A 27192-nucleotide genomic window follows, 5' to 3' on the forward strand; every position below is an offset into this window, starting at 1 on the left:
TCTGTTGCTACACAGTACTCATGCTAGCCATGCCCCCGGGGGGCATTCTTAATGATACAGAGTATGCAGAATTAAGATGGATCATACAGTTGGCTGCTGATAACCCACCTGGGTTAAATAGTTCTGTACCTTTAAAACCAGCCCTAAAGAAAAGGTGGGTCAAGTATAGAAAGTGACTGGTTGTTTTTAAAATTGTTTTAGTATTTAAAGACTGTCATGATTATGTGAAGTTTGTCTGATGAAGGGTTTTTTTAACCTGAAAGTGCTTATGTTTTATAATAAAAGATTACGGACAGTCTGGACTCTGTTTCATTTGTTTTTGGATCTGTTCTTACAAGGGGTTCAAGAGGAGTCCTTAAGGGAAGTTAAGAGGCTTGTGTTTTACTACATTATATGTAATTGGTACAGTTACATTCCTTTACAGCCTAATGACACCTCAGACGGTTCTGTAGTTGCATTCTACTAACAACTCTAGGCATCAAATATTGCTTGTTTATTTTTGCATTAATAATTCTGAAACCATGCTACATACAAGGTATCAGAAGATTTTATCTTAAAGGTTACACAATGGCAATTGTAACTGCGTTGATATTTAACCTCTGCCGAGTGCCTGTAGAGATATTGAATACTATTTGTATACTGTTTATTTGTATTGCAATATTTTTTATATCAATATCTTAACAAATCAAGTGATACAGGCAGGAATGCTTATCCTGATATGAAAGCTCACAGGTGAATGAAGAAAATGCTGCTGGCAGTATGTGTGTTGCTTCAATGGTTACTGAGAAACCATAAATTGTTTATACAGCATTACATAATACATATTTACTGTGGTTGTTGTGGCTTATAAATTCCAGTTTAAGACCTAGAAATGAATAAATATAACCATTACAAAGGTTACTTTGTGCTGAACAGTTTGCCCTTACTAACACTTACGGTTTCTAAAGATATGAACATTTGCTTTAACTGTAAAGTGAAAACTTCATTTTTTAGAATGGCTCAGGCCACGACCACTGGAAGTTAAGAGTACAAACTCATAAGATCTCCATTGGAGGGTATGAGTTAATACTAATGTAGCTAGCATCATGTCTGGTCCCATGGAAGATGTTTTATTAAGTGTAATTCCTGAAGGCAGGCACTATCCAAAGTGCAGCACTCACCTTTTTCTACAGTTCAGTGTCAGTATTGGGACATATAAGACTGTACATAAGCATGTTCTTATAATTCTCTTTATGTTTGGCTGTTTCCACTTGTAGGTTATTCATAGTAGTACACCAATTATTCCTGTTCATTAAACAGTCATTCATGTATTATACAGCTATGTATTCAGGCCAAAATAGCCACGCATGCATATAGTGGGCTGGCTGGCATTACAAACATTACACTGCATTGCTGAGCTAATCATTAGCATTTCTACAGATGACTATATAATGCTTTGCTAATATAATTGTAATTGGGTCTGTCCTGCTGCTTTTCAGCTATGTAGGTTAATACTATTGGTTCATAACAACTTATGCCTTATGTTTACTTATCACCTCTTCCAAGCTGAAGCTGTAGTGAGTGTCACCTTATGCCAACCGATCATGAGAATCATTAGTGCTGGTCATACACTGTAGTCTGGGAAATGTCTGAGATGGCTGCTACATGCTGTATCACCCAATACCATGAATTTGATGCAATGTGCCTCACTCACAGATGAAGAGCCATTGAATCCATGAACACTCATCTGTCTGCACATGCCATTGTTGCCACTTAAGTTGGCACTTATGTACATTAGCTGCATTTTTATTTATTTATTATCTATCAAAATGTCAACATTCCACTGTTAACAGATGACTTCTCTTGTATAAGTCATTACCTTCTCACATTATGTTTCGCTTCCATGCCCACTGATTTTGAGATTATTGTACTGTTGCCTGTATTTCACTGCATTCCACAGTAACAATGGTAACATATGCCTTCACTCTGTAGGTATCTGCAATTCATCTGTTATCATTATTTTGTTTTTTGGATTTGGGAATGCCTGGGTCATAGAAATTGTCACATTATTCCATCCGGTGTTATTATGAAGATACGCAAATGATTCACATTTGATTCACATACTGGTTTCTGTGATGGATGTGGTAGGTGTCATGCACAGATGACATTAGCAATTGTAATGTAGATTGTATTGCATTTAAGTTAGACACACAATGCGTGAGCCAGTGCGCATATTCTCTTTGTCTCTACTGCATACATGGATATCTAGTAAATTTTTTTAATTACAGACATTTGATGTTTAGTGCCCGTTCTACATGTCCTGATCAGCAAAGCTGCACCACTAAGGACAACCTAACACTTTCAGTGTTTGACTTGCTTCTCTACCTCATTGTGCATTTCTGCCTGCCTTCCATGAGTATGCAGTGCAACCTGCAATAGCAGTCCAGCATCAAGACATTTTATTACGTCTCTGTTTTCCTGTCTTGGATGCACCTGTGCTAAGTATTCTTAAGAGTTTTTTTATCGTACTCTGCTAAAAGAAATTTATATTTTTCATGTGGTGACAATGTGTGATGCTTCATTGGTTTCTGTCACTTATAATAAATATTATCATAGCAGGAACTCTTAATGTTTGTATGTATTATTCATAAGAAATGTGTCACTCTAAGGTATACGAAGAATTGAGAAGGTAACATACTTTATGCCTAGAAGCTATTGGCATAATGCAAAAGCAATGAGAACCATTGTATGTATGCATTTATTTCATTTACAGCAGATGCAGACCTAGCAAAGGATGACCTAGGTAGTTGTCTAGGGCCTGATGCTGGCTGGAAGCCCAGTCTGATTAAAGAAACAAAAAATGTTTCTCATGGCTTTGAAAAAGCCCAGATTGAGCAGAGGAAAGACATCTGCATGGATTGGAACAGAGATTTCCATAAGTATGTACAAAGTATATCTAGATTTTAGAAAAGGAAGATGTCTGTGTGTGAGATTTGGAACCATCTGTGGATTTTCATAGAACTTTTTTGTAGCAGAAAAACATATAGATCATTTTGTTTTGTGTGCAGCAGCAGCAACTTTATTTAGAGAGCACTAGTAACCATCTCAAGGTGTGTGTGTGTGTGTGTGTGTGTGTGTGTGTGTGTGTGTGTGTGTGCGTGTGCGTGTGTGTGTGTGTATAAACAAAATTCCACAGTTAGGGAGCACTATCTAGTTAGGCAACTTGTTCAGAGTCAAATCCTGAACCTTAGATATGGGAAGCAGGAGTCTTAATCCTCCATACCAGTTGCCAGGCATCCTCTAGCTTTTTTTTGGAAATCACTGAGGATTACAGTATGTCAGTGCCAGTCACAGAGTTGTACAGCTTGTTTGTGTTACAACAGTTTATATAGCACTTAGTGTAAATGAGTACAGGTATGAACTGTTAAAGAGCTGCTTCCTGTAGTACATAGGTTCATAGGTTCGTACTAGGCTATCTGCCCTAGGGCATTTATAAGCCTAGCCAGAGTGTATGTGGCTTACACCACCCCTTAGGATGAGAATACTATGCCCTTTTAGGGTTTAGTTTACTATGCCTCTGTCTAGTAGTGACACAGAGATGACCCCCGGAGTAAACCTACGATCTCCCATCCACTCGTCAAGATTTCTCTTGAATAGAGTCAGTGAGGCGCTCTGCCTAACATGGACTGGGATTCTGTTCCAGAGTGTAGGAAGCCTCTGGGTTATGAATCTGTCCCTCCAGCACGTTCTATTTATTTCTGTGTTGAGGTTTAAGTCACTTGTTCTCGTGGCTCTGATGGATTTGGATTTTCTGAGGTGGAGCATGTCCATTAATTCAGGATTGGACATGACCTTGTACGTCAGGCACAGATCACCTCTGAGTAGGCAGTATGTGGCTGAATAGAGCTGGAGTTTTTTCAGTTGGGCAGCATATGACATATGTTTAAGACCCTTTATCCTCTTGGTGAGGAACTTTTGGGGTCTTTCCAACTGCTGCAGGTGTCGGGTGAGATACATCCCAAACGGGACATTGTACTCAATCATTGGCCTGATAAGAGAAGAGTACAGGGGCACAATGACCTCTCTTGATCTAGATGTGAAACCCTTCATGATAAGGTGGGCAATATAGAAGGTCTTCCTAACCACTTTGGCAATGTGAGTGTCAAATGAGAGGTTATTGTCAACCTGGGTCCCTAGGTCCCTGATTACCTCTTCCGTACTTAATGGATTACCGCCTATGTGGTAATTTGTCAATACCTTGTTTTTCCCAAAGGGTATGACTATACATTTTTTGGCGTTCAGCTTAAGGCCATGGCTCTGGCACCAATTATCCATTTCTATGAGGCCTCTCTGAAGGATGTTTGTGTCCGCTGGAGTATCAGTTATGGCGCCCAGTTTGCAGTCATCTGTGAACTTTGTCAGCCACAATCCTCCTATGTTTGCCTGTACCTCGGAAAATTAAATGCCGAACAAGAGGGGTCCCAGGACTGAGCCCTGTGGGACACCGCTTGTGACTGGCTTAGAGTCTGACATAGCTCCAGCAACTCTGACCCTGTGGATTCTGTCCTTGAGCCAGTTTGCAACCCATCTTGTGACATATGGATTTACATTTAAGCTGGTGAGTTTGTCTATGATGCCCGAGTGGAGTATTGTGTCAAAGGCTTTTGCAAGGTCAAGGTAGGCTGTGTGAACTGCCTTACCCTCATCAATGGCCTTAGTGACTGTTTCAAAAAAGTCGACCAAGTTCAAAAGGCAGGATCTTCCCTTGACAAAGCCAAATTAGGTAGGATCCAATGTCTGTAGGTCCCCAATGTCTTTGTTTATGAGTTCCATAATGATCCTCTCCATAGCTTTGCAGACCAGGCTCGTCAAGCTTATGGGGCAGTAATTTCCAGGGTCCGTAGAAGCACCGCCTTTGTGAAGTGGGACCACTGTTGCCGTACGCCACTCTTTGGGTACGTATCCTGTAGTAAGGCTAAGATTAAACAGCAGCCTTATGTGTGGGTTTAGTTCCTCTTGGAGTTCATGTAGCACACAGCCCGGGACACCATCCGGTCCCATTGATGCTGTGTTTTTAGCTTTAGAGAGGGCAGCTCTCACCTGGGCATCTGAGATGTTAGGGAGGCTACACTCTGCTGGGATAGTTATTTCTCCTTTTGGGGGGGAGGGGGAGGAGAAATTTGCACTGAACCTGTCTGCCAGAATGTTGGCAATGTCAGTGGGTTCAGTGTATTTTGTGCCACTTTGGACTAACTCTGAGCTTATCTGGGAGTTTCCACCCAGGTTTCTAACATAGCTAAAGAAGGCCTTGTGATTGTCTATTGTGTCTTTTGCGATTTTTCTCTCAAAGTTGGCCTTGGATGATTTTATGAGTGACCGTAGTTTTTTGCTAGTACTGATCAGAGATGCCTTCCCTTTTAGGGATTTTGCTCTGTCATGTAGTAGCTTCCTCCTCCTGTTGTAAAGTTTGTTTATGGCTGGGGTCCACCAGACCGGGCGCCTGCCTTTGGGGGAATGGGTCTTGGTTTTATTTGGGATTGCATGATCCATGCATTCTTGAAGGTGCCCATAGAAGGCATTTGCAAAGGATTCAGCAGTGTGGGTTGTGGTTTCCACTGGCCCAGGGGCCTTGAAAGATACCACTTCAGTCTTAAGAAGTGTAAAGTTTGCTTTTGAGAAGTTCTTCACTGTGGTCTTTTGTGCAGGGGGTGGAGGCGGGATGTGGATTTCCAGAGAGATTAATTTATGGTCTGATCTTACCAAGGAGGGATGTACTTCCGGTGTGGAGCATTTTGTCCCCATGTTTGTGATGATCAGGTCTAGTATATTGTCTCCTCTTGTGGGAATGGTGACTGGTTGTTCCATTGCATTTGAGTTTATGAATTTTAGGAACCTTTGGGCTAGGGTGTTGGGGCTTGAGTAATGTTCCCAGTCTATGTTTGGGTAGTTGAAGTCTCCCAAAATTATGGTATTTGGAGAGACATTCATACTCTCCAGTGTCTTCAGGAAGGCTGTGTGGGGTTCCTGAGTTTGAGAGGGTGGTCTGTAGCATGCTACAAACTGTAAGGCAGTTTTGCCTATGGTTAGTTGCACCTGGATAGTCTCCGATGCTTTGTGCGTTGCAACTAACCTGGAGGTGTGGGTATCTTTGATGAAAATGGATACTCCCCCTCCTTTTGTGGTTCAGTCCAAGTTTTGGGGCCGGAAAGCATGATATGAGGTAAAACCTGATAGTGCTGGGGTGCTCTCAGGAGCCCTGAACCAGGTTTCAGTCACTAGACAGACATCGATGTTCTCCATACTGAGGAGGGCTTCGAGGGCATGCATCTTAAGGTTTAGACTTCTGGCATTGAGCAGCATTACCCTTAGTTTTTTTCCACTTGTGTTTTCTAGGGAGGTAGGTTTGTCATTTGAGCCTTGCCTAAAAAAGGCACTATGGGGGTGGCAAGAGCCTTGGCCAATATCCGTAAGCCCAGGGGTGACAGGTGCAAGCCATCCCTTGGCAGCGTGGCTTGTCAAGCATGTCATCCCAAGCAGACAGACATTGGATCCCCTTAGAATGACACCAGTAATTAAGCCAATTGTTAAAACTGATCATTTTGTCTTTCTGCTGTGGCATCATTCTTGGTGAGGGTAAGATGCTGCTCAGGGTCAGGGTCATACCGGCCTGGGCTACATAATCAGAGAGCTCCTCTATGTCTCTTTTCATGTAGTCCAGGGAGGTACATCTCAGGTCGTTCACACCGGCATGTACAATGACTGAGTCATATTTGTACTTGCTGTGGAGTGACCTGAGTGCTTGTGTTATGTGGCGGATTCTAGCTCCCGACAGGCAGCTTACTGTGACCCTCTCCTTGTTCAGTCTGGTGAGTGGGATGTCAGTGTGCCTGACTATGGAGTCACCTATTACAAGTGTGTCTGGCATGTTGTTTGGCCTTAAGGGCTGAGACTGTTTAGCACACTGACTTTGTGAACTATGTGTTGCATGTGCTATGTCTTGAGGTGGTGGTTGCTTGGGTGTCTGCTTTGGAGGCCTCTGTTGTTTTGGTAGATTTTAATCAGCGCCTCAGTATGTTTTGTGTGTTTATGTGTTTGGTTTGCAGTTGTGATAGTTCTATGTGAGACTGGGTTTGTGGTGTGCGTGGTTACCTTCTCCTCCTGACTGGTCTTGCCAGTACTGAATTGAGAGAGCTCTGCCTCCAGTTTGGCTATATCGTTGCATGACTCAGATATATTTGTATTTGTTGGGAGGAGGAGAGGGTTGTCTGTGTACATGAGGCAATTGTAACATTGCCTCAAGATTCCAGATTCACCAGCTGAACAGGAGAGGATGCCAGCAACTGACCCTTGACATGCTAGAAATAGTGAAAAAGATTGCTGTGTAACTGAGTCAGAAAGGACCTATAGGGAAATGGGTACTCAACAGAATTTAGGTGAATGAAGTACTTTTGTTTGTTTAAGAGTGCTTTACCTGTATACAAAATGCTTTAGGAGCAAGTGCTGAGCTTTTCAGATAGAGTATAGGCTGTTTAGATTGCAAGTAGAACAGTTCTAAGGGAAAAATTGAAGAGCAGACTTGGCAGAGCCAGAAAAAGTTTAACCTTGTTTAACCAAGTTTAACCTTGTTTAATCGGCGCTATAAGCATGACCATAAAGCCGTGCAAATGCGGATTTTAAGCAGTGAACTACAAAAGAGCTAGGAATGGTCCCAAACAACCAATTACTAACAGCTTCTTGTGCTGAGGTCACTTCCCCCAAGGATAGGTAGGCTGCTCAAGGCTCCCCACTCCCACTGGTGAGCAAAGAAACTTCCCTCTATCCAAGTAAGGTAATGGACAACACAGGAACTACACCACAGCCCAGAATACAGCACATATTTGATTCCTTCAGCCTTCATTTGTCTTCTATGTGACTCTGCCTAGTTACTTCACCAGACAGTACTCCTGGGCTGCTCCTGCAAAGGGACACTTCTGTCAAGTGGGCTGTTCCAAGTTATTACCAAATGTGTTATACATTTGTCTTTTGAATCTCTGCTTCCTTCACATAGGTACTAATTAGTACTTCACGGTATGCTGTTTGACTATGTATCCTAGCTCATCTCTTGTAGTTTAATGGGTTACCAGATGCATTTTTACTAAATGTTAGTTTCAAAGGAAGAAAAGTTTACTGTAGCTCATGCTAAGTCTATTTTCAATGTCACTGTTTTGTTTTGCACAATTGCTACCATGTTTTCCTGTAAAATTTGAAACAAAAACCTTAAATGAAGTCCAAATCTCTGTGATAATTGTAAAAGTAATGAAGAAAAAAATATATCCCTAAATGTGAATGTTTCTTTCATTCATTGTACCTCTTTACTCTCCCTTCTTCACTTACTTCCATACTGATAATTCCCTTCCCTGACTTTCTTTCTAAATATACCATAAGCCTGTTTTCCCTCACTTCATATTACAGTTCCTATTTGTATTAGACTAACTTACCTTTAAGTTCCCTACAAACTGTCTAAAATTTCCCTAAATGTTAAATGATTGTCATATACCTTGCATTGATTCTTAACCAATGTTTTTGTATTATGTCTAATTTATTATAGTTATTTGAACTGCAGATGTTTTTTGATTGTAAAATTATTGTTCGTAAAATCTTTTGCAATAATTTGGAGCTTTTCTCCCTGGGCATCTACCCAGTTAGACTTTCCCAGTAATCAAATGTCAACAAACAAATAATTAAATAGTGCAATGAGTCAAGGTTGGTGCCTTCAAAGAGCTTGTCACCATAAACAGCTGGATCAAATACTATCATGTCTAATCATCCAAATTAGACTTAATTGAGCTGAGTCCAATTTCGTAACCCATAACGGAATATTATTCCACCACAAACAGGATGTCACAGGAAAGGAATTATTCCAAACAGAATTATTACCAGATAAACCATTTATCAGGTAATTAATACTCCTTTTATTAAATAAATGTGTTTCCTATGAATACCCACAATATCTCCAAGACTACAGTCTTTAACACATTTATATATGGTATATTGACAAGTATGTGCAGTGTTTATGGTAACTGGGGAGAGACAGCAAGTGGTGGGATGTTGCTATGACTGGCTGGGGCCACATAGGGCCCCATTTGTCCACAGTCTGACTCTGTTTGCTCTGGAGGTGTATGCTGCAACAATACAGCATTATTAGCCAGTCATGTAGGCCAGACCTGTACTGAGTGATGTCTGATGGGATAGCTATTCTTTATGGGTGGGTTTGGCATAATGGTTACAGTCTTCACTTTATAGACAACAGATAAAGGGTTTGATTTTGACCTCAGGTTATTGGCTAGGCTTAAAATTACCCTGCAGAGCAGTTAACCTAGTATTTTCCTATGAACCTATGATACGGAAGACATACGGAGGTTAATAATGAAGTAGTGTAAGTCACTGAAAAACATCAGCATTCCAGTTAGTGTAAGACAGCCAATGTGTTACTTGTTTCTGTGCCTCACACGGACTCATACCTCTCAACCTCTTAGAGCAAGAAATCTGGGCAAAGCGATACATAAAAGTGGGACAAAGACCCAAAAATAGGGACAATTTGTAAATACTACTCTTACAAATGTAGAAAGTTGATAGAATAACATGTTTTGCATTAGCATACATTTTCTGATGGGTACAAAGTCAGAAACTCAAATGTCTGTCATTATTTTCTAACTTCAATGTTTAATGATTTGCCACTAATTTGCCAGAAAGCCACAATTCTATGGAAAATGGACCAAAAATATAAAGCAAAAATCTGGGCATTCTGCAAAAATCTGTACAGTTGAGAGGTATGCATGGAATATAAAACTTTATTCATTTTAAGCCATTAAGACTTTTGTCATTTATCTTTCCAAACCTCATCATATAACTATGTTGAAGACTGTTTAGACAACTTTTCTAAGGATCATCACAACACATCAAAAACAAAAAAAAATGTGCTTTTTTCCCACTTTTCTGAGATTTAAAAAAGTTCAGTTACAGATTTGCTGTTCTGAACTGTTTGTAAGTTTCTTGGAGGCCATTGTATGCTTGGGCTAAAGGGAAGTCTCTGTGTTCATCAGTGGCAGTGATAAACATTGAGCAGCCTGCCTGCCCCTGTGGGAGTGGTTATTGCCTTGAAACTGTAATTTTTTTGGCCATTTTGGGTCAATTCCAAACTCCTTGATCTGCCTCTCTTAAAACCCAATTGCCTCGTGGTTTTGGCGTCTTCTTGGACTTGTTGGCTGTTGGTGAAGCACCCACCAAGAGGAGAAAATGCTGAGAGAAGAAAGGAGCCACTTTTGAGATTTTAAGTATTTTGCTTCAGATTATTTGTTAAGTTTTTCTGCATTGCTGCCTACTTTTGAGCATTTTCTGGCTTGTTAAACTTGATTTCTGTGTTGGTAACTGTATTTAGAACACAACCTAGAGCTGATTACTGAATTTCCTGCCTGCACTTATTTTTAAAATAATTTTTTTCTTAAAACTTGCATTTTATCTGTCTCTGGCCTAGCACTCAAGTGTGGGGTCATTTACTGCACTGTTCTAACTTGTTGATACTTGTGAACCTCTGCTTTCCTTAAAAAAAATACAAAAAAAATAAAAATATCTTGCTTTTTTCCCACTTTTTAGAGATTTAAAAAAGTTCAGTTACAGATTTGCTGTTCTGAACTGTTTGTAAGTTTCTTGGAGGCCATTGTTTGCTTGGGCTAAAGGGAAGTCTCTGTGTTCATCAGTGGCAGTGATAAACATTGAGCAGCCTGCCTGCCCCTGTGGGAGTGGCTACTGCCTTGAAACTGTAGTTTTAGTGGCCATTTTGGGTCAATTCCAAACTCCTTGATCTCCCTCTCTTAAAACCCGATTGCCTCGTGGTTTTGGCGTCTTTTTGGACTTGTTGGCTATTGGTGAAGCACCCACCAAGAGGAGAAAATGCTGAGAGAAGAAAGGAGCCACTTTTGAGATTTTAAGTATTTTGCTTCAGATTATTTGTTAAGTTTTTCTGCATTGCTGCCTACTTTTGAGCATTTTCTGGCTTGTTAAACTTGATTTCTGTGTTGGTAACTGTATTTAGAACACAACCTAGAGCTGATTACTGAATTTACTGCCTGCACTTATTTTTAAAATCGTTTTTTTTCTTAAAACTTGCATTTTATCTGTCTCTGGCCTAGCACTCAAGTGTGGGGTCATTTACTGCACTGTTCTAACTTGTTGATACTTGTGAACCTCTGCTTTCCTTAAAAAATACAAAAAAATAAAAAAATCTTGCTTTTTTCCCACTTTTCTAAGATTTAAAAAAGTTCAGTTACAGATTTGCTGTTCTGAACTGTTTGTAAGTTTCTTGGAGGCCATTGTTTGCTTGGGCTAAAGGGAAGTCTCTGTGTTCATCAGTGGCAGTGATAAACATTGAACAGCCTGCCTGCCCCTGTGGGAGTGATTACTGCCTTGAAACTGTAGTTTTATTGGCCATTTTGGGTCAATTCCAAACTCCTTGATCTCCCTCTCTTAAAACCCTCTTTTGCGTGGTTTTGCACATTTTTGCGCATAGCGCAACATCGGGCAGCGCCACCTAATTAGGTTTAAACTATTCTTGGCTCCACAAAGTCTGCTCTTCACTTTTTCCCTTAGAACTGCTCTATCTCTCAAATTAAACACCATATTCTCATTCTAAGGCCCCTCACTGGTCCAAATAAGTAATCTTACAAGTTAGCACTAATAAACCATAAGCACTACTTACTGTTATACTCTCTATGATTACCTTGTCCCCTATTGGTCCATTTTAATTCAGTTCTCTATATTACTCTAGCATGTCCAAAGGTCAGTCAATGGTTTCCTCTCCAGTCCAGCTGGTGAATCTGGGAATTTTGAGGCAATGTTACAACTGTCTCATGTACACGGGCAACCCTCTCCTCCTCCAAACAGGTTCAATTATATGTGAGAGATGCAACCATATAGCCAAACTGGAGGCTGAGCTCTCTCATCTTAAAACTGGTGTAACCAGTCAGGAGGAGAAGGTAACCTCACACAACACAATTCCAGTATCACATAGTCCCACCACAACAGTGAACCAAGCACATAAAAACACAAAAACATACTCAGAGGCTCTAAATAAAAATCTACCTAAGCAACAGAGACCTCTAAAACACACATCCAAGCAAACGCTACCCCAAAACAAAACACGTACAACACATAGCACACAAAGTCAGTGTGCGAAGCAGTCACAGCCCTTAAAGCTGAATAACACACCTGATACCCTTGTAATAGGTGACTCTATTGTCAGACACACTGACGTCCCGCTCACCAGGCTGAATAAAGAGAAGGTCACAGTGAGCTGCCTGTCAGGCGCTAGGATCCGCCACATAACGCAAGCACTCAGGTCACTACAAAGCAAATACAAATATGACTCAGTCATTGTACATGCTGGCGTGAATGACCTGAGACATACCTCCTGCGACTACATGAAAAGAGATATAGAGGAGCTCCCTGATCATGTAGCCCAGGCCGGTATGACCCTGATCTTGAGCAGCATCTTACCCTCACCTAAAATGATGCCACAGTATAAAGACAAAATGATCGATTTTAACAAGTGGCTAAAATTTTGGTGTCATTCAAAGGGGATCCAGTGTCTGTCAGCCTCGGATGACATGCTCGACAAGCCACATTGCTTCACTAGGGACGGCTTGCACCTGTCACCCCTGGGCTTTCGGATATTGGCAAAGGCTCTTGCCACCCCCATAGTGCCTTTTTTAGGCAAGGCTCAAAAGTCAAACCCACCTCCATAGACAGCACACGAACAAGAAACTAAGGGTAATGCTGCTAAATGCCAGAAGTCTTAACCTCAAGATGCATGCACTCAAAGCTCTCCTCAGTATGGAGAACATCGATATCTGTGCAGTGACAGAAACCTGGTTCAAGGCTCCATAGAGCACCCCAGCACTACCAGGATATACCTCATATCATGCTTTTCGGCCCCAAAACCCAGACCGAACCACAAAAGGAGGGGGAGTTTCCATATTTATCAAGGATATTCATACCTCCAGGTTAGTGGCAATGCACGAAGTATCGGAGACCATCCATGTGCAACTGACAGTGGGCAAGACTGCTTTTCAGTTTATAGCTTCCTACAGACCACCCTCTCAAAGTCAGGAATCCCACTTGGCTTTCCTGAAAACATTGGAGAACACTAAGATCTCTCCGAACACCATTATATTGGCTGACTTCAGCTACCCAAACATAGACTGGGAGCATTACTCAAGCCCCAGCACCTTAGCCCAAAGGTTCCTGGAATTTATAAACTCAAATGCTATGGAACAACTAGTCACCACTCCCACAAGAGGGGAAAACATACTAGACCTGATCATTACCAACATGGGGACTCTATGCTCCATACCAGAAGTATATCCCTCATTGGTAAGATCAGACCATAAATTAATTTCACTGGATATCCACATCCCGACCTCACCCCCAGCCCAGAAAACCACAGTGAAAAACTTCTCAAAAGTGAACTTCACACTTCTCAAAACTGAAGTGGAATCCTTCAAGGCCCCAGGGCCAGTGGAAACTATGACCCAAACTGCAGAATCCTATATAAACACATTCTACGGACATCTCCAGGAATGCATGGATCATGCTATCCCAAACAAAATCAAGACCCAATCATCCAAAGGCAGGCGTCCAGTCTGGTGGACCCCAGCCATAAATAAACTGTACAACAGAAGGAGGAAGCTACTACATGATAGAGCAAAATCCCTAAAAGGGAAGGCATCTCTGATCAGTACTAGCAAAAAATGACGATCCCTCATAAAATCCTCCAAGGCCAGCTTCGAGAGAAAAATTGCACAGGACACGAAAGACAATCATAAGGCTTTTTTCAGTTATGTTAGGAACCTGGGATGCAACTCCCAGACTTGTTCTGAGTTGATTCTAAATGACAAAAAATACACTGAACCCACAGACATCGCCAATATCCTGGCAGACAGGTTCAGTGCAAACTTCTCCACCCCCTCCCCCCCAAAAGAGCAAGTATCTATCCTGGCAGAGTGCAGCCTCCCAAACATCTCTGATGCTCAGGTGAAGGCCGCCCTCTCCAAAGCAAAAAACACTGCTTCCATGGGACCAGATGGTGTCCCGGGTTGCATCCTACATGAACTCCAAGAAGAACTAATCCCTCAAGTAAAACTGCTGTACAATCTGAGATATGTGCCCAAAGAATGGCGTACAGCAACAGTGGTCCCACTCCACAAAGGTGGCACCTCTGCAGACCCTGGAAACTATCGCCCCATAAGCCTGACTAGCCTAGTATGCAAGGCTATGGAGAGGATCATCATGGAACTCATAAATAAAGACATTGGGGACCTACAGACACTAGATCCTACCCAATTTGGCTTTGTCAAGGGCAGATCCTGCCTTTTGAACCTGGTTGACTTCTTCAAAATAGTCACCAAGGCCATAGATGAAGGGAAGGTAGTCCACACAGCCTATCTGCACCTTGCAAAGGCATTTGACACAATACCCCACTCGGGCATCATAGATAAGCTATCCAGCCTAAATATAAATGCCTATGTCACAAGATGGGTCACAAACTGGCTCAAAGACAGAACCCACAGAGTCAGAGTTGCTGGAGCCATGTCAGACTCGAAACCGGCCACAAGTGGCGTCCCACAAGGTTCTGTCCTGGGACCTCTCTTGTTTGGTATTTACTTTTCTGAGGTACAGGCCAACGTGGGAGGACTATGGCTCACCAAGTTCGCAGATGACTACAAACTGGGCACCATAATCGACTCTCCAGCTGACACAAACATCCTTCAAAAAGATCTTGCAGAGATGGATAACTGGTGCCAGAGCCATGGTCTGAAGCTAAATGCCAAAAAGTGTATAGTCATACCCTTTGGCAAAAACAATGTGCCCACAAATTACCACATAGGTGGTAACCCATTAAGTACAGAGAAAGTAATTAGGGATCTGGGAACCCAAGTTGATAGCAATCTCTCCTTTGACAACCACATTGCCAAAGTGGTTAGAAAGACCTTCTACATACCCCACCTCATCATGAAAGGATTCACATCTAGATCAAGAGAGGTAATCGTGCCCTTTATTCATCCCTGATCAGGCCCATCATAGAATACAATGCCCCCTTTGGGATGTACCTTACCCGACACCTGCAGCAATTAGAAAGACCCCAAAAGTACCTCACCAGGAGGATCAAGGGACTCAAACAGATGCCATATGCTGCTCGGTTAAAAAAACTCCAGCTCTACTCAGTTGCATACCACCTACTTCGAGGCGATCTATGCCTGACATATAAAGCTATGTCCAACCCAGAATTAATGGACATGCTCCATCTCAGTAAATCTAAATCCCTTAGAGCCACGCGCTCGAGGGACTTGAACTTCAGCACAGAAATAAATAGAACATGCTGGAGGGACAGATTCATAACCCAGAGGCTCCCTTCGCTCTGGAATAGAATTCCAATTCATGTTAGGCAGAGCACCTCACTTACTCTCTTCAAGAAGAATCTTTATGAGTGGATGGGGGATCGTAGGTTTGTCCCAGGGATTACTTCCGTGTCACTATTAGACAGAGGCACAGTAAACTAAACTTTAAAAAGGGCACAGTATACTCAAATCAAGGGGTGGTGTAAGCCAAACACAATTGGGCTAGGCTTATAAATGCCCCAGGGCAGATAGCCAAGTATGAACCTGTGAACCTATTATTGTCTGTGATAAGCACTAATCACCAAAAGTATTGTTTTACATAAGCATACATTGAGTGAGTCTACCCGTTATGTTATGCGTAGGCAGTACATGTTAGCTACATTCGTCCACTCTTAGTATGCATCAAGCCTGGAACCAATTGTTATGCATGACAAGCATATAAAGGCACCCTTAGTGCCAGCTAAAAAAAAAAAAACACTTTTATCCACACTTGCAGGGTTTCCATCATAGAGCTCCATGCTGTGCATAAGCCGCACATATCAATCACCTTCATGCATATTTACCCTCTGATAGCCACTAAACATCGAAAATATAATCAGCACATATTAGACGTCCTCTGCAACACCCTCAGTCACTCATCATATTCCATGCCTTACTTCCTACCAAGCCATTCTTTTGATGACACTAGGTTATATATAAGTAAACACTATCCTCAGTTCAATAATCTGTAACATACAAGTACCAGATAACATATACCATCAGCAACGCCCATAGCCACTCATCCTATTCTTTGCATTAGTACAGAAGCCCCACTGAGCCAACCATTTCTGTGAGCACACTATTTTATGCAAAAGCATCACATACCATCCACCATTACTCTCTGCCAGCTTCTTAATGTCCTACAGGGAAGCATCACATAGTATTCCTCTTCATCAACACCTGTGGCCACTTATACTACCCCATAAAATAGCACCAAAGTATGACCTACCCTCCCATTCATGTGCCAATATTATGCTTATGTGTTGCCCACCATTAGTCAGTGATAGCAGAATAATGTCTTACATATAAACACAATATACCATCTACCTTCAGCATCACCCACAGCCACTCATCATATCCAATGAAGTGTTACAGAAGCCCCACCTACCACCATGCACCTTCAACATCACACCCAGCCTCTCATCATATCCTATGAAGTGGTAAAGAAGCCCCACCTACACCGTGCACCTTCAACACCCCCCACAGCCACTCATCATACCTATGAAGTGGTACAGAAGCCCCACTTACCAAATCATTTCTGTTGCTACACTATGTTATGTCAAAGCATCACAGATCATCCACCATTACAGTCTTCCTGTCCTATAATGTCCTAAAGTAAGCATCACATATTATCATCCTACACCAAGACCCACTGCCATTCATGCTATCCCATTAGGTAGTACAGAAGCATCATATAGCCACACATTTGTGTGCCTACACTATCTGTCAGCACAATAATGTCTTATGAAAAAACACCAATAAACCGATAAATGAATAAAAGTTTCAGGTTAGGCAGGAACTCCAGGAACTCCAGGACATTTGTTGTAGTATAAAAAAATCCACTTTATTCACAATAAATCATGATGTATAACAGATATTATGGCAGGTTTTAGCGCTTTCATCTCTGACTGAGACTTCATCAGAAACAACGAATAAAGCAAGTAAACCATTTAAATATAGAATACAATTAACTTTTCTGTGATGTCATCAATTAAATTCATTAACTACTATTTAAAGAAATATAAGCCTGGTTCCAGTGTTTAACAAGATACTTCACCTAAATATATTGTAAATATCAAAGGAAAATATCTCAAATTGATACAGTTAAAACAGCTGAATATTATAATGAATGTTACTTTTAATAAACACTAAATTAATTATTAAATATTAAAACCATTAAAAACTAATTCTTATTAAAATGAAAACATGAAATACTATTCAACACCACAATATATATAACTTCTATGATATAATTTATAAATAACAAATCTATTTATTGGTTGTTATATATGTATTATGAATATATATTTTTAGTTTTTTTTATGTGTTGTTGAATTATTATCATAAAAATATTAAATATCATTTGCTCTTTCTACCAATATAGGTACTAAAGAAACATGGTCATTTATACCAGGTGGAAACATAGATGCCAACCTATATTGCCAATAACTTTCTTTTTTCTTTAAAATGTTTTTCCAGTCTCCACCTCTCGGATCTATGTTTACCACTTCAAGAATACTAAAAACAAATTTATCAAAATTGGCACAGCCAATACTGTGTCTATACAAGGCATTTGTGCTTTTTAAATTCTTTATATTATTTAAATGTTCATATATTCTACGTTTTAATGCAAGTTCGGTTTTACTCACGTAGAAATTTTTACAAGAATTGCACAAAGCCAAATAGACCACTCCCTTGGTGTTACAATTACCCTTTTTGAAATACACTGTGCTTTTTACACAATTATTTAACACTATACTCTGTTCTTGATTAATGTACATACAATAATGACACATTCCACATTTTTTGGTACCTTGTATAACTGAAGTGGTACTTTGTTTATTTTCCAGCAGTTGTTTTATGTTTCGCCCTACTTTGTTTACAAACCTAGGTTTGTTTCCCATCTTGTTAAAAACTTCATCATTAGTTCTGAAAATATTCCATTTTTTTTGATAAATTTTTCGAATTTTATCAGATCTAGAATTGTATTGCAACACACAAGCTGTGTTGAAATTGTTGGCATTTTGTGTATTGTTGTCTATATGTTGACTGGAATTTTGACCAGAAGTTTCACTATTACCCAAAAGTGGTAAATATTTGGTCCCCCATTCCTTGTATATTCCATCTAAAATAGAATGAATTAAACCAATAGGGTAACCACGTTCAGAGAACATTTCACTCAAGGAACAAAATTCTTTTAGTAGATCCTCCTTTTTGGAAGTCATTCATGCTAACCTAATAGCTTGTCCTTTAATAATACCAATTTTTTGTGTTAGAGGATGACTACTTTCAAAATGTAAATATGCATTGCAGAATGTCTTTTTTCTATAAACCTGTGACTTGTATTTTCCCTCTTTTATGTCTTTGGAAATACAAGTGTCCAAAAAATTCATCCCTAAAATATCATAATGAAAAGTGAAAGACAGAAAATTTGTACTTTTATTAATATAATCAATAAAGAATGGAATTTCTTCTTCTGAACCACCCCATAAAATAAAGATATCGTCAAGGTATCTGAGGTATAATTTTATTTTAGACATATATTGACTTTCAAAAATATGTTCCATTTCCCAACCTAAAAGAACTAAATTGGAGTAAACTGGGGAACACGCTGCACCCATTGGTACACCCTTAATTTGTTGATAAAATTCCCCCTCAAAACACAAGTAGTTATTGTCCAAAACTATCCCCATAAGTTCACAAATCAAATTAGTTTTGTCATTGTCTAAATTAGAAAATTTAGATAGGACTTCATCTAAAAAAACTAGTCCTTCAACTTTGGGAATGCAAGTGAACAAATCTTTAACGTCCACTGTAAGAAAAATAAATGTCTCATCATATAATTCAGGTTGAATTTGCCTCAAAAATTCCCAAGAATCTTTAAGAATATGGGGAACCTGATGTATTATGTGTTGTAGATGGGAATCAATATATACTGTAAGGGGGTGTATCTTTGATCCCTTGGCCGCAACAATAGGTCTAAATGGAGGTTTTTCAACATTCTTATGTATTTTAGGTATCCCGAAAAAAACAGGAATCTTGGGATGTTGTCTGTATAAGAATTCATACTCGTCTCTGGTAATTCTACCATCTAGTAAGTATTCTTCTAAGTAACTATCGATTCTGGAACTAGATATATTGATCTGATTTTTAGAAACATTGGTGTATGTGTTCTCATCCAATAAAAAATTTAACATGTCACATGAATAATCCATACTACGAAAAATTACTATCCCGCCCCCCCCTTGTCCGGGAACATGATGCGTATATTACCATCACTTCTTAAATCATTAAGTAGCATAAATTCTTCCTTGGTTAAATTCCATTCAGTTTGTTTACCTTGTTTAAATTCTTTGTAAATGTCTTCCATGACTAATTTTTCAAAAACTTCTATTAAGGGATGAAGAGGTGGATTGTAGACACTTCTCTTTTTTAATCCATTATAATTAATATCACTTGATAAAAGTTGACAATCCAATTGATTTTGACTAATCGTAAAATTTAATTTTCTGGTATATAATTTTAAAGATATTATATTGTCTACTAAGTTTCCATTATTAGAGGGAATGAATTTTATACCTTTAGAAAATAGGGTAAAATATTCTTTAGTTATAACTCTATCTGAGTAATTATAAATACTGAAACCTTGATACTGAAAATGATGTAAACTAGTGTTAAAAAGCATTGGAAGGTTTGTTGCAAAGTGGGTATCTAATGGTAATTCCTGTAATGGGAATATTGATTCTTCCTCTGGGGGTAATAAGTTTTGTTGTACTCCCCCTCCTTCGTGTAATGCCATGCCAGTCTCTCTGAGCGTCTGACAATGGGAAAATCCTCCTCGTACTGGGGGTCTATATTTACCCCATCCCCTTCCCATTCATCATTCTGCCTATCCATTCTATCCATATTTGTTGAACTATAACTTTCTGTTTATTCATTATTTACATGACCACGTGAGGCATAATCCTTCTTCCCATTGAACTGCTGGTATGGTGAAGGTTTAAAAATATAAGCCCTGTTGTTGTAATAACTCTTTTGGTCCCTATCTAATTTTCTTTTTTTCTTCTGATAAATATTGTAACATCTACTATCCACTTTGTCTAATATTTTAAAATATAATGCACTGTGATGTGAAAATAACAAGTCACTTTTAATTTTACTGTCCAGGCTTTCCTGTTCATAATAATGTAATGTTTTGTAAATAAGTCCCAGACCAATTTCATTAAAAAATTCTATGTAATCTGATATAATTTCATCAGTATAATTGATTCCAAAAGGAAACCTGTAAATTCTCAAACCTTGAGGTACAATTTTCAAATCAATACATTGTTTAAAGTAAGCAATGTCCATTTCAACAGTTTTATACTTGAACATTCTCTTTTCTAATAAGAAAATCAAGTCTTTCAAAGAAGACTCGTGCATTAAATTGTCCACAGCATTGTTGTTCGAAACGCCCTCACGACTGTTGTCCAAGGAAAAGGAGTAATGTTTAGCAAAAATTCTATCAAACTTGTTTTTGGCTTCAGTTTGAGAACCAGACGTATTACTAACAACACATTCACCCACAGCTCTATTATTACTATTATGTCCTGAATTCACTTGATTTACAGTTGAAAAAAACAGTACCTTTTTTAGGGCGTACAACAGGATTGCGAGAGTTTTGGTTCATGTTGTTTGAACTAGCCAAAATAGGAGAAGTTTGTGTCACCGATGTATTAGCATTACCCATATTCCCCTCAGATAAACCATTGGAAACAATTGTATTAGTCTTACTGGAACCAGGAACATCGCTGTCAGGACCCGCTACTGTAACATTCACAGAAACCGGTGAATGTAAATTTGGCGGGTTTTTTGAATGAAGCACCATGTTAGAACCACAACAGTTATACCCCGGCGAACAAAAAACGTGCGTTCACCAATAAAGGATCCAGCACCTGCATGACTATTTTCCTTCTGTGTCAAAAGTTCAATAAGTTTGGTCAATTCACCCTTAATTTGAGTGATTTCACCTCTCAGTTGTTGAATAGCTGCTCCGGAATCCTCGGCCAGTACGGTACTTGATAAATTCAAGTCCCCGGAGATATCCATAGCCAAAACCCGAACGGAAGAAGACTGTTGAAAAAACACCAATAAACCGATAAATGAATAAAAGTTTCAGGTTAGGCAGGAACTCCAGGAACTCCAGGACATTTGTTGTAGTATAAAAAAATCCACTTTATTCACAATAAATTCATTCCATTCCATTCTTTATTGATTATATTAATAAAAGTACAAATTTTCTGTCTTTCACTTTTCATTATGATATTTTAGGGATTAATTTTTTGGACACTTTTATTTCCAAAGACATAAAAGAGGGAAAATACAAGTCACAGGTTTATAGAAAAAAAGACATTCTGCAATGCATATCTACATTTTGAAAGTAGTCATCCTCTAACACAAAAAATTGGTATTATTAAAGGACAAGCTATTAGGTTAGCACGAATGACTTCCAAAAAGGAGGATCTACTAAAAGAATTTTGTTCCTTGAGTGAAATGTTCTCTGAATGTGGTTACCCTATTGGTTTAATTCATTCTATTTTAGATGGAATATACAAGGAATGGGGGACCAAATATTTACCACTTTTGGGTAATAGTGAAACTTCTGGTCAAAATTCCAGTCAACATATAGACAACAATACACAAAATGCCAACAATTTCAACACAGCTTGTGTGTTGCAATACAATTCTAGATCTGATAAAATTCGAAAAATTTATCAAAAAAACTGGAATATTTTCAGAACTAATGATGAAGTTTTTAACAAGATGGGAAGCAAACCAAGGTTTGTAAACAAAGTAGGGCAAAACATAAAACAACTGCTGGAAAATAAACAAAGTACCACTTCAGTTATACAAGGTACCAAAAAATGTGGAATGTGTCATTATTGTATGTACATTAACCAAGAACAGAGTATAGTGTTAAATAATTGTGCAAAAAGCAAAGTGTATTTCAAAAAGGGTAATTGTAACACCAAGGGAGTGGTCTATTTGGCTTTGTGCAATTCTTGTAAAAATTTCTACGTGGGTAAAACCAAACGTGCATTAAAACGTAGAATATATGAACATTTAAATGATATAAAGAATTTAAAAAGCACAAATGCCTTGTATAGACACAGTATTGGCTGTGCCAATTTTGATAAATTTGTTTTTAGTATTCTTGAAGTGGTAAACATAGATCCGAGAGGTGGAGACTGGAAAAACATTTTAAAGAAAAAAGAAAGTTATTGGCAATATAGGTTGGCATCTATGTTTCCACCTGGTATAAATGACCGTGTTTCTTAAGTATCTATATTGGTAGAAAGAGCAAATGATATTTAATATTTTTATAATAATAATTCAACAACACATAAAAACAACTAATAATATATATTCATAATACATATATAACAACCAATAAATAGATTTGATATTTATAAATTATATCATAGAAGTTATATATATTGTGGTGTTGAATAGTATTTCATGTTTTCATTTTAATAAGAATTCGTTTTTAATGGTTTTAATATTTAATAATTTATTTAGTGTTTATTAAAAGTAACATTCATTATAATATTCAGCTGTTTTAAATGTATTAATTTGAGATGTTTTCCTTTGATATTTACAATATATTTAGGTGAAGTATCTTGTTAAACACTGGAACCAGGCTTATATTTCTTTAAATAGTAGTTAATGAATTTAATTGATGACATCACAGAAAAGTTAATTGTATTCTATATTTAAATGGTTTACTTGCTTTATTCGTTGTTTCTGATGAAGTCTCAGTCAGAGATGAAAGCGCTAAAACCTGTCATAATATCTGTTATACATCGTGATTTATTGTGAATAAAGTGGATTTTTTTATACTACAATAATGTCTTATATCAAAGCACCACATACCATCTGTCTTCAACAACATACACTGCACTCATCCAATAAAATAAATTATTCCATAAACAGCACTGTGTAGCCAATCAGTAATGTGTCTACACTGGGGTATACATAGGTTTTACATACCTTCCATTACTCTATTCCAGCACCAAATACCATTCATGGTCACAAACCATTCACTGCCACACAGCCTATCACATGAGTTTGTGCAGAAGCATGACTTACCCACCCATTCACCTGACAAACATATAGATATTACCTGCAACCAGTGAGTTATAGGTGAATATATACTGGTGTTATTGCAGTGCACATTGCCAGAGGGAGGGTTTACTGGAGCTGGCTGCCCAGACTTAAAGATAAAAATACACATAACACTTGCACAACACACAACAGTATTTCCAGCTAGAATTTATTAGTGACTACACAACACATCTCAGTGAAACATAAAAAGACATTATGGTAACATACCCCATTTCCACACTGTCTCCCCAAGCAGTCTGCAAGGAGAAACTCAGAGTAAACCTTGCAGTAAGGTAGTACAGCAATAAGCATTTTGTCCATGACTTGTTCCATCCACAATGTACTGGGTATCCACATTCAAAAAAAAAACTTATTATGCCTCAGGTTGAGATGAAGGCATTCCATATATATAGTATTTACTACCACTGCAACCTCTGACGTCATTCTAATTCTCAGCATCACAGTCAAAGAACTTCATAAGTCATTATAAATACTGAATTTGCAATTCATTTCTTCCACAATGCTAGTGGCTTCATAGGTGTGCCATAAGGTCCATCTTGCTGGGGCACTTATATTTTCATGCTATTACTGGTGGCCTTAGCATTTTCATCCTCCCACTGATAGCCTGGCTGTATGATGGCATGGCCTTCCACATGCTGTAGACAGTCCTTGTTAAAATATTCACATATTCTGAGGAAAAAAGATCAACTTTCTGCAGACTACTCTGTCAGATATACTGGGCAAGCAAATTGGTGTAACTAAGGAAATTATTTGTTTGAGCTATGATACAGAATCAGAAATGCCTAGACACAGTAAGGCCTTGCTGAGTCTAATTATGGTGGCTGCCAATAAAGCAATTACTAGAAAATGGAAATCAAAGTCTAAATCAACCGTACTAGAAGTAGTGAGTATAGTAACAGAGATAAAACAAACTGGAATTGGGATATTTAGAAAAGGGTAGGAGCAAATTGCATTGAAAAAAATGGGGATTGTGGGAAAACTAGTTGCAGTGGAGGAACGAGGTTTAAAAGAAGGCAGGATCTGAATGAGCTATGTAATGTTTGATGGACAATGTCTGGATAAACTATAAGTGATGTGTAATGTTTGCAACTAAAATTATGTCAATATGTTTGTGATATATAATGTTTGCGACTAAAATTATGTGAATATGGTTTATTTTCATTTATATAAATGTATGATTGCCTATGTCATATGTGATAATTTAATAAAGATGTTTCTTGCCTACAAAAAGAAAGATAAATGTTAGTATTGAGCACATACACTCTGACACAGCCATTACTTGAAATGCTATGAAAATGATTGAAACTTATACTTGTATAACAGGAACTCATAACCTATGTAGTCAATAATAACACACCGTACAAGACTGAGTATGTCTACTCATATGTAGCTTATTTTGTTTACCATAAGTTATGGGTGTCTTCAGTTCTTTGATCACAGGTTCTTATGTTTCATCGGCTTTGTAAGTATGACACAGCCCACTGCACATGCCATGCTTCACTGGTACCTAATCACATCCTCATTAAAGTGCAGTGCTGATATCATCAATCTAAAAATGATAATGGTTCATTAAAACCACTTCTGTTAAAGAAACAAAATGAGTGATCACATTACCTGGCCCGCATGCTATCTAAGAAGTAGTGTATTATTTTGGTGCAAAGAATGTTAATGCATGATGAAACGCTTCTAACATTGATGTCTGATGTGACAGAGAAATGTCTGGCATGGAGTAAGCATGGGTTTGCTATTATGGCCTCCAGCTTTTTGTATTAACTACTACCTGTGTGCCAAATAGGTAATTCTAAGTTGGTGCAGTCACATTGGCAAGACAATGAGGACAGCATTACACTAATGATTTTCCAGTCCAGCTGCAGCTACACCTGCCCTATGTGAACCAGGTGCATTCCTCTACATCAACATGTTGACATTCTGTAAATACTCACTGTGAGTGTTGTATATATTGCAGACATGATTCAGCAAAGAGAGTCAGTTTGCAGTTACAGCTTTTCCATCACCATTGCTACTTCTGGCACACCAGTATAAGGAGTTATTTACAGACTGTGACCAGACACAAAGAGGTCTGTTAGATACCTGCCTACCATGCACATCCATTTGTTTATTCACTCCTGAAAGTTGCACTGGCCATTTGTAATTATACTGTGTCAACTGCCAATGAGATGTGACTAGGTAAACAAATATAACAGTGTTACAACAGTGCAATGTACACTCATAAGAAAAAACAAACATGGTATAATGGCTCATAGATATGACCTACCCACTGGTGATCTGGTGATGTGCTCCACATCAAACCTGTGTTTCATATTGGTATAAATCTCAAGCATGCATTTTCATATAGAGATGTAATTGTCTTCAGTCAGGCTGCTGATACAACAGCTTCACTACTCAGAAAGCTAAGTGCATGTTTCAGGCCTTCCAGCATAACTGCATTCAAGACTAACACATCATTGCTCTGCAAAAGTATGAATTGAAAGAGTGATATGGTCAGAAGTTTCTGTGAAGATACAGATGATTTCTGACATACATAAATGTTTCATGAAGTTTTTGCTGTATGACTACATCTGAAAATATGTGAATGCAGCAAAAATCTTTGTAGGTACCTGCACTAACTGTAAGTCAATGATTCAATTGCTGTCCAAGTCCGTGACTAACAGCTATACTTTTCAGTATGGCCAGAAGAGTAACACCTGGCATCACCAACAAGGTGTGCTGCAGCACAGCACAAACCAACAAACAGTTTCTGTTGGTGAGCCTGCCACATGTGCCACACAGATGGAATGAGGTAACACTTCTGGATTAAATGGTAAGTGCTGCATGAAACTGCAGTCATATTTCTGGTTTTGAACATGTTCAGCACACATACTACACTACCAATTGTGAAATACACACCAAAAGCAAATTCCTGCTGCCCTATAACCCAACATTGGCAGAGGATGGATGAATCTATGATGTCCCTTGCCACACACCTGCATCAGGACAGCTAAAGACCAAAGGAATTTATAAATGAATACATTGCGGGGACTAAGCCAGGTCAGACATGTTGACAACATTGGCATTACAGCATTGTCAAATATCAAAAATAATTTCTGCCTCTCTGGTGGCTCATCATTGCTCAGTCTGATTAATATGAGACAGCAGGAAGTTAAAACAAAAGATTATCAACACTGTATTTGCATGCTATGTGGCAATAATATGATGTGGGGAACAATGGAAAATCCACAGTGATAGGCAATTTTTACATGACAACTATAGCACATCTTTCTGGAGAGCTTAAAAATGGTTGAATTACATGGAACAAAGCTTCTTCCTTCTGGAATCCAGGCTGGATCTTCTGAATCATTGGTGTTGAGATCACATGTTGATATGCCATCACTGGACCCTGGATTTTCATCAGTGTCCTGCCTTGCTGTCAAACTTTTAAATCCTCCATGTGAATGCATGTGGATTTTGTACTACTTATTGATGTAAGGGTGTTGACTTGTGTAGCACGACGGACAGACAATTTATACACTTGTATTGCTGTACTTTGATGTTTCTAGGCACTGAGGTATCTTTGGTCTGTCTGTGCTGAGACCACCTTATGTTATAAAATAAAAGAACATAAGAGGTCAAATAAATATCAGATGACTTAATTCCATTAGGCAAAGATACACAGAGATAAAACACAGAGCAAATGGCAGAATTACCACACATTGTAATATGACTTGGACCATCAGTTTGCCTTTGGGACACCATGACATCCTATTGAAATTTCAGCACAAGTACAAAAATGACTTATTGATCAGCTCAGGATTAGTGAAGTGACAAGGTGGTGCCTGTGCAGTAGTCTATCATGTGACAA

This window comes from Protopterus annectens, chromosome 3.part1 (genome assembly GCF_019279795.1).
Source record: "Protopterus annectens isolate FY-2018-M chromosome 3.part1, PAN1.0, whole genome shotgun sequence".
Lineage (NCBI taxonomy): Eukaryota > Metazoa > Chordata > Ceratodontiformes > Protopteridae > Protopterus > Protopterus annectens.